We start from the raw sequence: 13,448 nt of genomic DNA on the forward strand, positions 1-13,448 counted from the left end.
CCAGAAGACAAAAAGATATGGAAATACTACCAAGATTAATCTAGACAGCAAAAATGATTCTAATTGGGGTGTCTATGTGGTGCAGTGAATAGAGTATCAGCCCTGGAGTCAGGAGGACCCAAGTTCAGTTCTGGCATCAGACACTTAATACCCACATGAAAAAACTAGCTGTGTAACCTTGGGCAAGTTACTTAACCCCAATTGCTCTCCAAAAGGCAAAAAAAAAATGACTGCAATCATTCTGGGAGGAAAAAAAATATTTTAATAAAATAGAAGGATTCCAAGCATTTCTGCTGAAAAGACAAGAGCTAAATAGATAATTTGACTTTTATATGCAAGATTCAAGAGAATCATAAAAATATAAACACAAAAGATAAATTATAAGGCACTCAAGAAAGTTAAGCTAATTGCATTTCTCTTTACAAAGATGATACATTTAACCTCTAGTATCTTTATCATAATAAGGGCAGTTAGAGAGATTCTACATAGAGAAAGTTGTGGGATTAACTCAGTCAAGACATACAAAAATGGGCGGGTGAGGTGAAGTTGGAAGAGATAGCAAAATGGAGACAATTGTTTCCCATAAATGATTATAGTATTTAGGGAGAGAGAACCCTAGAACCACTAAGGTCAAAAATTATTCAAAGAGATAAATACATACTTACATACACATGTGTATTCCTATACAAGTAAATATATTCATGCATGTGTATGTATTCATTAATGAACTGAAGAGTGATGTAGGAAAAGAAGGCAATATGAGAAGGGTGACAAAAGATAGGTTAGATAAAAGAAGGTAGTGTTCCAAAGCAAACCTGTCTTTAGATGACAAAGAAAAATAAAAAGGGAAAAAGGATAAATAGAAGAAAATAGGATGGAGAGAAGTGCCGAATTAGTAACTAAAACTGTCAGTGATATAAACTCAACAACAAAATGGAAACAGACCAGAATGAGTTATAAACCAGAATGCAACAAAATGTTCTACAAAGTGACAGACTTGAGAAAGAATGAAACACAGATTAAAAATAAGAGGCTAGAGTAAAATCTATTATGTTTCAGCTGATGTAAAACAAAAGAAGGGTTAGCATTCATGATCTTGACAAAGTAAAAGCAAAAACTAACCTAATTAAAAGAGAAAATGAGGAAAATACATTTTGATTAAAGGCGCCATAGGCAATGAATTAATATCAATAGCAATCTTATATGTAGCAAATGTCAAAGCATCCAAATTCTTAAAGGAAAAACTAAATGAATTACAGTATGAAACAGACAGTTGAACTATACTGGTAAGATACCTCAATTTTACACATGTAAAGGTAGATAAATCTAACTATAAAATAAATACAAACTTATAGAGATGAATAGAATTTTAGAAAAGTTAATATTGACCTCTGTAGAAACTGAATGGCAATAGAAAGTAGTAAATCTTTATTTACCTATATGTACCACCTTCAAAAAAAAAGACTATGCATTAAAGAATAAAATCCTCACCATATATATTAAAGACACCCTTTTCAGACCATAACATAACAAATTACTTTCAATAAAGAACTATGGAAAATACATTTCAAATTAATTGGAAACTAAATAACCTAATACTAAAGAGAGTGGGCTAAAGAAAAATCATAGAAAATCAATAATTTCATCAAAGAAAATGACAATGATGAGTAAACATACTGTAATTTACATGATGAAGTCAAAATAGTAGTACTTAGCAGAAATTTTATTACTGCAAATATGTACATAAATTAAAGAGAGACAGAGAGAGAGAGACAGAGACAGACAGAGAGAGAGAGAGAAAGAGAGAGAGAGAGAGAGAGAGAGAGAGAGAGAGAGAGAGAGAGAGAGAGAGCAGAGCACACATGAAAATCACTGAAATGGACATCAATTAAAAAAATTCAGAAATAGGACAAATTAATATGCCTAAGAAACTAGCAAAATGGAAACTCTGAAAATCAAAGGAGAGAGTAATACAAATGAAGCTAAAAATAAAATAATAAATCACCTAGGTGAAGAGAGACAGGGCAGGAAGACCAGAAAAAAATTATTTCACATAAAATGTGCACACAATAAAGAGCTTCTACATCCAAAGGGAGAATTTGGAGAGGGTGAATTTATTAACTTTACTAACATATAAAGTAGTTAAAGAGGTAAAATATATTGTATTTATATATACCTTTCATTTGTCTTGGGAGGTAGTTCTTCAAGTACATTATTTTGGGTGCCTTTATTTTAAATGAAACTGGTATTTATATCTCTCGTTGCTCTACTTTATTGCTGTTATGTATACATACACACACACACACACACACACACACACACACACACACATATATATATATACTTCTGATTTATGAGCATTTATGTTTTATCCTGCAAGTCTATAAAATTTGTTGTTTCAACCATTATTTAATTGGATTTTTAGGGTTCTCTAAATGTATGATTCTGTCTTCAACAATTGATAGTTTTTTTTTTCCTGGTTGCCTAATTTTTTTTTTTCCCTTTAATTTCACACACACACACACACACAAAACATTAAAAAAGAAACTGTGATTGAACAAACCATATTAATACAAACCTAATTTTAAAAAAATCACTAGGGCCAGATGGATTCACAAGTGAGTTCTACCAAACATTCAAGGAAAAGTTAATAGCAATACAATAAAAAAAATAGTAGGTAAATAAGGAATCATAGCAAATTCTTTTTTTGAAACAAATAGTGTTTTTGATACTGAAACCATAGAGAGGGGGAAAAAACAGAGAAAAATCTACTGCCCAATATTTGTATTGCAAATACATGAATATATATATATATATACACATACATTCATATATATATATATATATATATACACACACAAGGAGATTACACCAATCCATAACACATATTAAAGTCTATGACAAAGTGAAATTTACACCAGAAATGCATGATTGGTTCAATATTAGGACAAGTATCACAATAACTTACCATATAAATATCAAAACCAATGAAAACTATATAAATGGTTTTAAATTTATATAAATATATATATATAAGTATAAATAATATTTATATAAATTTACTATAAATAGTTGCAGAGAAAATCTTTTAACAAAATACAACCACCATTTCTTTAAAAAAAAACACTGGAAAGCATAGGAAGAAATAGGATTCTTTCTTAAAATGATAAATAGTAACTATCTAAAATAAAGAGCAAGTATTATCTATAATGAGAATAAGCCTGAAGCCTTGACAAAAAGAATAGACATGAAACAAAGATGTCCATTGTTATGACTATTATTCAGTATTGTATTATAAATGCCAACTGTAGAAATAAGATAAAAAAAGGAAATTAAAGGAATAAAAATAGGCAACTAGGAACTAAAACTATCACTCAATGAAGATATAATCATATATTTAAAAACCCTAGAGAATCAGATTTTTAAAAATGGTTGAAACAATTAACCACTTTCACAAACTTGCAGTATATAAAATAAATGCTCATAAATCATAGGTATTTCTATATAATAACAACAAAGTCAGGCAACAAGAGATATAGATGCCAATTCCATTTAAAATAACGGCAAACACAATAAAATACTTGAGAAGCTACCTGACAAAACAAACTGAGGGAATATATAAACACAATTACAAGTAGGCTTTTCACACAAATAAAGTCAGATGGAAACAACAGGAAAACTGGAAAGCAGTTTGGAAGAGACAAGGCATAGACCATCTTCTCACATTATATATTTGGTTAAGGTCAAAATAAATGAACGATTTGGAGCATTAATAGAGCAAATGAACAGAGCACCAACCCTGGAGTCAGCAGAACCTGAGTTCAAATCCAGCTTCAGTCACTTAACACCAAAAAAAAATGCAAAAAACAAAACTAGCTATGTGAACTTGGACAAGACACTTAACCACTATTGCCCTACCTCCCCTCTCCAAAAAAATCAATAAAAGAGCCATTCTCAAGTTGTTAAATACTCGAGGGATATGAGGAGGTAGTTTTCAAAAGATTAAATCAAAGCTATAAATAATCACATTCAAAATAATTAGAGAAATACAAATTAAAACAATTGCTAGATATTCCCTCATACCTATCTGATTGGCTACCATCACAGAAAAGCATCTTTCATCATGAGTCATTCAGAATTGTCCTAGATAGCTGTATTGCTGAGCATGGCTAGGTCATTCACAGTTGATCATCATACAAAATTTCTGTTACTGTTTAAAATGTTCTGTTCTGTTAGTTCTGCTTTAATTCACTTTGTAACAGTTTAATTACATCCTCAAAGCAGCCTGCTCATCCTTTAGTAAAACAGAATAGTATTCCAACACAGTCACATGCCAAAACTTGCTTACGTATTCCTCAATTGATGAGTATACCCTCAATTTTTTTCCCAACACTAAAAAGATCTGCTGTAAATATTACTGTTCAGTTATGTCCTTTTCCCTTTTCTTTAATGTCTTTAGGATATACACTTAGTGTTGTATTGATAAAGGGTATAAACTCTTCTGAATCCCTTTTGGCATAGTTCCTAATTGTTCTACAAAATGGGTAGATCGTTTCACAACTCAACCACCCACAAATTTTCCCACATTCCCTCAAATATTTGCCATTTTCAACATTGTTTTAATTGGCATTTCCTAATCAATACTGATTTAGAGCATTTTTCATACAACTATAGATGATTTTTTTTTCCTTTGGAGAACTGATTGCTCATATCCTTTTACCATTTATCAATCAGGACATTACTTGTAGTTTTATAAATTTGACTTTATTGTACATATATTTGAGAAATGAGACCTTTATTAGAAACAATTTCTGTAAAAGTATGTTTCCTTTCTGTTTTCTGCTTTCCTTTTAATGTTGGATGCATTGGTTTTGTTTACTTAAAAACATTTTAGCTTAATATAAACAAAATTATCCATTATGTCTTATAATGCTTGATATCTCTTTTTTGATCCTAAATTGATCTTAATTCATAGATCTTATAGGTTGACTATTCTATGTGCCCCTAATTTTCTTACCTCATTGTGTCAAAATTATGTTCCCATTTTGGCCTTATCTCAGAATATTGTCTGACATGTTGGACTTTAGCTAGTTTCTGCAAAACTGTTTTCAACTTTTCCAAGTAGTTTGGTCAAATAGTGAGCTCTTGTCTCAAAAGTTTAGGTCTTTGAATATGCATGAAATTATGTTCACTTGCTATTATGTGTTGTGCACCTAAACTTTTGTTCTAATCCACGACTCTATTTCTTAGCTAGTACTAAACTCTTTTGATGACTCCTAATATATAATACATTTTGAAATCTAGAAATGCTCAGTCACCCTCCTTCATATATATATATATATATATTTTCATTGAGACCTTTGATATTCTTTACCTATTCTTCTTCAAGATAAATTTTGTTATTTCTTCTATCTTTATAAAATAATTACTGCTTGTTTGGTTGGTATGACATTGAATAACTGAATTAATGTAGGCAGAATTGCAATTTTATTTTTTACATTGGCCTTGGTCTAATTATGAGCAATTATTTCAAATGAAATTACAGTTTCTATCTCTTGCTTTTTATGATTTTTTTGAGTTTACTTCATATCTTGCAATAAAGTTGGAATTATCTAATTATTTTAATTAGTTTTTCAGTTGATGCTGTATGATTCTGCAACTATACCCAACTGTATCATCTGCAAAACTGATAGTTTTGTTTTCTCATTGCTTTTTTTTAAATTCCTGCACTTTCTTTTTCTTCTCACAATGTCATAGCTAACATTTCTAGTAAAATATGAAATAATTGGGGCAGCTAGGTGGCTGTAATATAATACCAAGGAAAGGCAACTTCCCAAGGTTCAGAATACCAGCATAGGTGCTCTCCATTTTATTCAGTGATAAATTAAGAACAGAGAAGATCAAAATATGACATCATTCAAAATACAGCATTTACTAAGTGTGATTAAATAATCTCCAAGTACTACCCCACCCCAGGACCTTATATTCATTCAATCAATTACAGAGTCCCTGTTCTAAACATTACTCCACCCCTAGGCTGTACCTTCATTTAGTCCATCACAAAGCCCCTCTTCTCAAATGGAGATTAGTTTCCAATCATTAAGTAAAGTACATTCATTTGTTCAACCATAGAACACAAAAAGGTCAAAAGTCCCCCCCATCACAATTGAATCTACCCCAGAGTTACAACAAGTTTAAGCACAGCACTTAATACCCAAATGGAAGTCTTTTCTTCATCTTGACAAGAGGCAAGTTCTCAGCAATCTTAGTTCCTGGGGAGACAAGGCCTAGCAAGGCCGCAAGATACATTGCCAGTCTCTTCATTAATTCATCCTCTGTCTGCAGAACAGTCCTAGGACCCCTAAAAACATTAGCAAAATGCTCTCCCAGGATTTCTGTAAACATACAACAAGAAAATCCTTCTTCAGGGCTTCTGAACCAACAGAAAGGTTCCCAGACCCCTGCAAAAACAGCACTGTCCTTCACCAGTGGACAGTATTCACTCTCTGTCTGCAGCACAGTCTCAGTAGCTCTGAACCAACAGAAAGGTTCCCAGACCCCTGGAACACCAGCAACAGAACAAGAGCAATAAAGAGGTCTTAGCCAACAGCCAGGTTCCAGGACTTCTTCAACAACAGGACTATCTTTCACCAGTGGACAAATCTGGCAAAACAACATCGAAACAGACAAACAAAGTATCAGCAAAACAGCCATGTCTCCTCAGTCCTTGCCAGCTCCAGGGGCAGGTCTCAAAAGTCCAGGGCAATTAAAAGTGGCCCTCAGCAATCCTCTCAGTCTCTCTCTGCCTCCAAAGGTGCTGCTTCCAAAAAGTTTTTTCTGCCTCTCTCTTGTGTCTCTCCAAATCTACATCACCAGCTCCTCCCAGTTCAGGACTCTCTTTTCAAGTCAACAAGTCCATCCCACAGGTGGGATTAACAAGCTCTGGGTTTTAACACAATCAATTTGAAAACCAAGCCAATATAGGGGGATCTTTATATTCCATTACTATCACAGTGGCCCACTGGATAGAGCACCAGTCCTGGAATCAAGAGGACCTGACTTCAACTCTGGCCTCAGATACTTCACACTTAATAGCTGCGTGACCTTGGGCAAATCACTTAACCCCAATTGTCTGGCCTTCCCTCTTCCAAAAACAAACAAACAAACAAATAAATAAATAAATAAATAGATAAATAAATGAATGAATGAATATATATATATATATATATATATATATAATTGTGGTGATAATAAGCATAATTGTTTCACTCCTAATCTCATTGGGAAGGCTTCCAGCTTATCTGCATTACAGAAAATATTTGCTGATCATTTTAGATAAACACTAACATTTAAGGAAAGTTACATTTTGTTATCTACTTCTATGATGTTATCTAGTCTTTTTAATAGAAAGAGAGTGTTGTATTTGTCAAAAACTATTTTTCTACATTTATTGAGATAATTATATGTCTGTCAGTTTTGTTTATACATATTTTTATTGCCAATAATTTTCCAAATATTGATTCAGTCTGACATTCCTGGTAAATTTCCTACCTGGTCATAGTGTAAAATCTTTGTGACATATAAATGTAGCTTCCCTCCAAATATTTTATTTGTAATGGTTACATAGATATTTATTAGATATATAAATATATAATTTTCTTTTTCTACTTTTGTTCTTCCTGATTTTAATATAAGTGCCATATATGTTTCACAAAAGGAATTTGGCAGGGCTACTTTTTTGCTTATATTTCCAATTTTTTTATAATAAGTTAAAATTATTTTTTAAATGTTTCATAGAATTAACTTGAAAATCTATTTGATCTTGGTAACTATTTCTTAGGCAGCTCATTGATAATTTATTCAATTTTTTAAAGATCATGTTATATAAGTATTCTCTTTATTCTTCTGTTAATCGAAGCATATTTATAGAAATAGTTTTTTTACTTCACTTAAGTTATTAGATTTATTGACATATAATTTGGTCAAATAACTCCTTATAATTGCTTTAATTTCATCTTCACTTGTGATGAATTGAACTAATTCAATATTGATAGTGGAAGTTTTGTTTTTTTCTTTCTTTTTTAAAAATAAAAATAATTAGGGTTTGTATATTTTATTAGTTTTATCATAAAACTAGTGGCTAGTTTTATTTATTAGTGAAATAATTATTTTTCTTTAAATTTTATTGATTCTTCCTTAGATTTTCTGGATTTTCAAGTTGATGTGTAATTGTCTTTTTAACTTATAATTGTCTTAATTGTTTTTTTTTTATTTTTTTAGTTGCATGCCAAATTCATTATTGGGCTCTTTATTTTACTGATGCAAGCATATAGAGATATAAAATTTTGAAAAAAAGTACTGCTTTGGCTGTATCTCATACATTTTGTTATGTTGTCTCATTAATGAAAGTATTCTTTCATGAAATTATCCTCTTCAGTGAAATTATTTATTGTTATGTTCTTTATTATAATTATTGATTATCTGTATGATTTTTTCACCCATTTATTCTTTGGGATTAGAAATTTTCCTCTGCAATGTATTTTAATCTATTTCACACAGCCATTTATTGGATATAATTTTATTGCAATATAATCTGAATGGAGTGAATTTAATATTTCTTATTTTCCACAGTTGCTTTTGAGATGCTTACAACCTAATAATCTAATTGATCAATTTTTATGTAAATGACATGTACTTTGATGAAAAAGGCATATCCTTTTTTTCTTATTCATTTTTTCTCCTGAACTTTATAATATATAACTTTTCTAAATTTCTATTCATTTCCTACACTTCATTCTTGTTTATTTTGTAGTTAAATGTATTTGTTTCTGTGAGGGGAAAAGTTGATGTCTTCCACTAGTATAGTTTTTTCTCTCTTTCTTATGTGTCTTATCTAATTTTTCCATTTCCATTTTGTCTATAGTTCCATTTAGGAAAACTTAGTTTACATGCTAATGTCTTTCATTTATTTATTCACTTTATTTATTTAACTACTTATTTGTTTAATTATTGCTTATGCTTCTTCTGCGATCATGATGGGTAATCCTGCTTTTTGTTGCTGTTTTTTTTTTTTTCCAGCTGAAACACATTCTGTTCTATCCTCTTACTCTGTGTGTGTTTCTCTCCTTCGACTGTGTTTCTGGTAAAAAAAAAAAAAAGCATAATGTAAGATTCTGGATTTTAATCTACTCTGTTGTTCACTGGCATTTTATACTTGAATTCATCACATTCACAATGATTATTTCTAACTGTATATTTCCCTCCATCCCACCCCCCAGTTTATACATGTCTATTTCCCCCCTTTTACCCTCTCCTTCCTGAAAAGTGTTTTGCTTTGGGGCAGAGACGATGTAGCAAGACAGAAGCAGAAAAACTCCATGCACTCCCCCCATAACCACATCAAATACTATTAAAAATCACTCTAAACAAACTTTAGGGCTACAGAACCCACAAAGTGACAGAGAGAAACAGATCTCCTGCTGAAGGCATCCTGGCAGGCCCACAGGAAGGGACCACTGCAACACACTGGGAGCAGAGCCCTGCTCAACATGAGCTCCTGGTTTTCCCCTCAGGGTGGCCATGATCAACCATGGCTGGAGAGACTTCAGGATAGTAGATCACCAGCAGCTATGGTGGTTTCCAGTATTATCAACCCATAAATGTCAAAGACAAAGTGAGAGGTCACTATGGGCCTTGGGAACAGGATGTATGGGAGTGCAGTCTGGACTCTGCCCCTGGAGGGAAAAATGGCTGAGGCATGGTGGCAGCTGCCACGTGGCTACTTCAGAACTCCTGGCCTGCAGATTGTAGGGGGACCAAGTGACCATTCAGAGGGTAATAGATCTTGCTTTAACCTGCCTGGATCTGGATTCCTATGTAGGGTGTAGATCCTTGGGTGTGGGACCAGGTACCAGAGCTGGTGGAGGCTTCAGAAAGGACAGACAACTAATGGTTCAGGCAGCTGTGAAAACCCCAGAAATTTGGAACAAAACTCTCTGGAAGCAGAGTACTACAGTGGCAAAAACCTCACAAGTCAAGTAATTCGTGGCAATATGAGCAAGCAAAGGAAGTAAAGCAAGCACAGCACCCTGACTTCAGATTCCTACTTTAGGGACAAAAAGGATTAAAGCACGAAACAGAAGGAAGATGACAAAATCAGAACTCCTGTACCAAAAGCTTCCAAGAAAAATATGAATTGATTACAGGCCATAGAGGAGCTTAAGAAGGATTTTGAAAACCAAATAAGAGACGTGGAGGAAAAATTGGAAAGAGGAATAATATTGATGCAAAAAAATCATGAGAAAAGAGTCAACAACTTGGCTGAAGAAAATAATACCTTAAAAAAAAGAGTAACTCAAATGGCAAAAGAAGCTCAAAAAGCTAATGAGGAGAAGGATGACTTAAAAAGCCAAATTTGCCAGATGGGAAAAAAATCTCAAAAGGTCACTGAAGAGAATCACTCCTTCAGAATTACACTGGAGCAAGTGGAAGCTAGTGACATTATGAGAATTCAAGATAGTATTAAATAGATCCAAACATATAAAAAAAATAAATAAATGGCAGTGTTCAATATCTCATTGGAAAAATCATTGACCTGGAAAATAGATCCAGGGAAGATAATTTGGAAATTATTGGACTACCTGAAAGCCATGATAAAAAAATAACCTAGAAATATACTTCAAGAAATTCTCAAGCAAATTTGCTCCGATGTTTTAGAACCAGAGGACAAAATGGAGACTGAAAGAATCCATCAATTGCTTCTTGTAAAAGATCCCCAAAAGAAAAGTCTTTGGAATATTGTAGCCAGGTTCCAGAGTTCCCAGGTCAAGGAGAAAATATTACAAGCAGCTAAGAAGAAACAAGTTGAATATTGTTGAAACACAATCAGGATAACTCAGGATCTGTTAGGTCCTACATGCAGGGATCAAAGGGCTTGGAATATGACATTCCAGAGGTCAAAGGAGCTCCAATTAAAACTGAGAATCACCTACCCAGCAAAACTGAGTGTCATGTTTCAGGGAAAAATATGTCTATTCAATGGAATAGAGGACTTTCAAGCATTCTTGATGAAAAAAAAAACCGGAGTTGAATAGAAAATTTGACATTCAGATACAAGAAGGAAAAAAGCATGAGAAGTTAAACAGGTAAAAGAAATAATAAGGAACTTATCAAGTTGAACTACTTACATTTCTACATGGAAAAATGATCATTGTAATTAATGAATCTTTTCTCAGTATAATTATAGTTGAAAAATATAAATGTGTATATATATCTATATGTATACATACATATACATATTAATACATACATGTATACATCTATATAGAAGGGTATGTTGGCATATTAATACATATATGAGTGTGTGTATATATGTGTATAGGTGTAATGGGAATGCAAATTTGGAAGATCTTCCCTTCCCCTAGGCTAAAGTGCACCTGGAGCCTGGGGTGGGAGGCTTGTTTTTCAGTAGATACTTCTTGATTTTCCAGTGAGTAAATAAGGTTGTTACATTCTCTGAGCCAAGAGAAGGTTATATAAGCCCTGATGTGTAGCTTTGTTTTGGGGGCTCACTTTGAGAAGTGTTCTGTGATTTGATCTGGATTCTAGGAAGCCATTGTCCAGAGCCCACCCGCCTTTGAAAAACCCAGATGTTGATTGGGTATGGGTGTAATGGTTGGACAGTTTGAAAGCTGTCTACTTGATCTGTTTCTCTGTCTTGATAATTCTGCCTGTATACTTTAAAGTTCGGGGTGCAGACCTTTTTCCCCTGAACAAGGTAAACAATATATGTCTGACTGATTAAAGTAAGCTTGTTAACCCATTTTGAGTTGCTTTCCTTTATCAAAGCAGATCCAAGAACCTGTATGGGCAGCCACCCTGAGGACACTTGGGGTGCTTGCTGCTACAATAGGTGCACATAGACAGAGGGCAGAGGACTAATTAAATAGGAAGGAATGATACTTAAAAGGGGAAATTTAGAAATGAGAGAGAAATATAACGAAAGGAGATGAGGTGATACAGAATGGGATCAAGTTTGTCATATAGAAGAGGCAAGGGAAAACTGTTTCAATGGAGGGGAAGAATAGCAAGTCAAAAGGGAATCAGTCAAACTTATTCTCATTGAATTTGGCTTAGGGAGGTAATGACATACACACTAAATAGGGTATCTCACTCTACAGTAGAGTTGGGGGGAAGGGGATAAAAGAGGGATTAGGGACAGGAGGGCAGATTGGGGGGAGGGAAGTTAGAAGCACAAATTTTGAAAAGGGACAGGATCAAAGTAGAGAATAGATCAAGTGGGGGGTGGGATAGCATGGAGGGTAATACAGTCACAATATATCCACTATGGAAATGTTTTACATAGCTACACATGTACAACCTATATTGATTTGCCTATATCCCCAGTAAGGGTGGGTGATGAGGGGTGAAGGGAAAGAATCTGGAATTCAAAGTTTGTAAATCAAATGTTTAAACAATATATCATTTTTTATATGCAAGTGGGAAATAAGATGTACAGGCAATGCAGTCTAGAGATTCATCTTGCCCTACTGGAAAGTTGGAGGGTGCATGGGGGAGGATATAGAAGAGAGCAGATTGTGGGAGTGTGTTTACAGTGTGATTGTTGTTTTGGGATGGTCGGTAGGGGAAAGACAGGGAAAAAAATTTGTAACTCAAAATCTTGTGGAAATGAATGATATAAACTAAAAATAAACATAAAATTTAAATTAAAAAAAGCTTTTTTTTGCTTCCAGCTACAACTTCCCCCTATCAATCCTTCCTTATATCTGCATCACCCCTCCTCTCCCCCTTCACACATACTGCTCTTATCCCTTTTTCCTCCTACTTCCATGTAGGGTAAGATAGATTTATATGCCAAAAAGAATTTGTACTTTATCACCTGTGTAAGTAAATTTTGAGGAGATTAAGGTTCAAGCATTAACCACTAACAACCAATCTTCTCGAGGATAAAAGTTCTTCTTTTCACACATGCTATTTTTTGTAAGATGATTTTCCCCATTCTATTTTCACTTCCTCCTCCCACTTCATCACTTTCCTTCACCCTTAAATTTTATGTTTTTGAAATCATGCCATCATGATCATATGACACCCATACCCACTATCTATTTATACTTGTTTATAGCTGCCCTAATAATGATAAATTTCTTAGGAATTGAAAATATCATCCTCCTATGAAGGAATGTAAAGAGTTTATTTTTTTTAATCTCTGATGATTTCTTTCTTCTTTTACTTTTTATGCCACTCGAGTATGTCATATGAAAGACATTCCTCCCTCCCCCCCCCGTTCCCTCCCCCATAATTCTGGTCTTTTCATCACGAATGCTCAAAAGACTTCTATTACTTTAAAGATTCATTTTTCCCTGAAAGATTACATTCAGGTTAACTGATCAGGTGATGCTTGGTTTAATCCTAGCTTAGCTCCTTAACCG

This window comes from Petaurus breviceps, unplaced genomic scaffold, assembly GCF_028583685.1.
Source record: "Petaurus breviceps papuanus isolate PSGF00001 unplaced genomic scaffold, PetGlider_PUasm1.0 38, whole genome shotgun sequence".
Taxonomy (NCBI): Eukaryota; Metazoa; Chordata; class Mammalia; order Diprotodontia; family Petauridae; genus Petaurus; species Petaurus breviceps.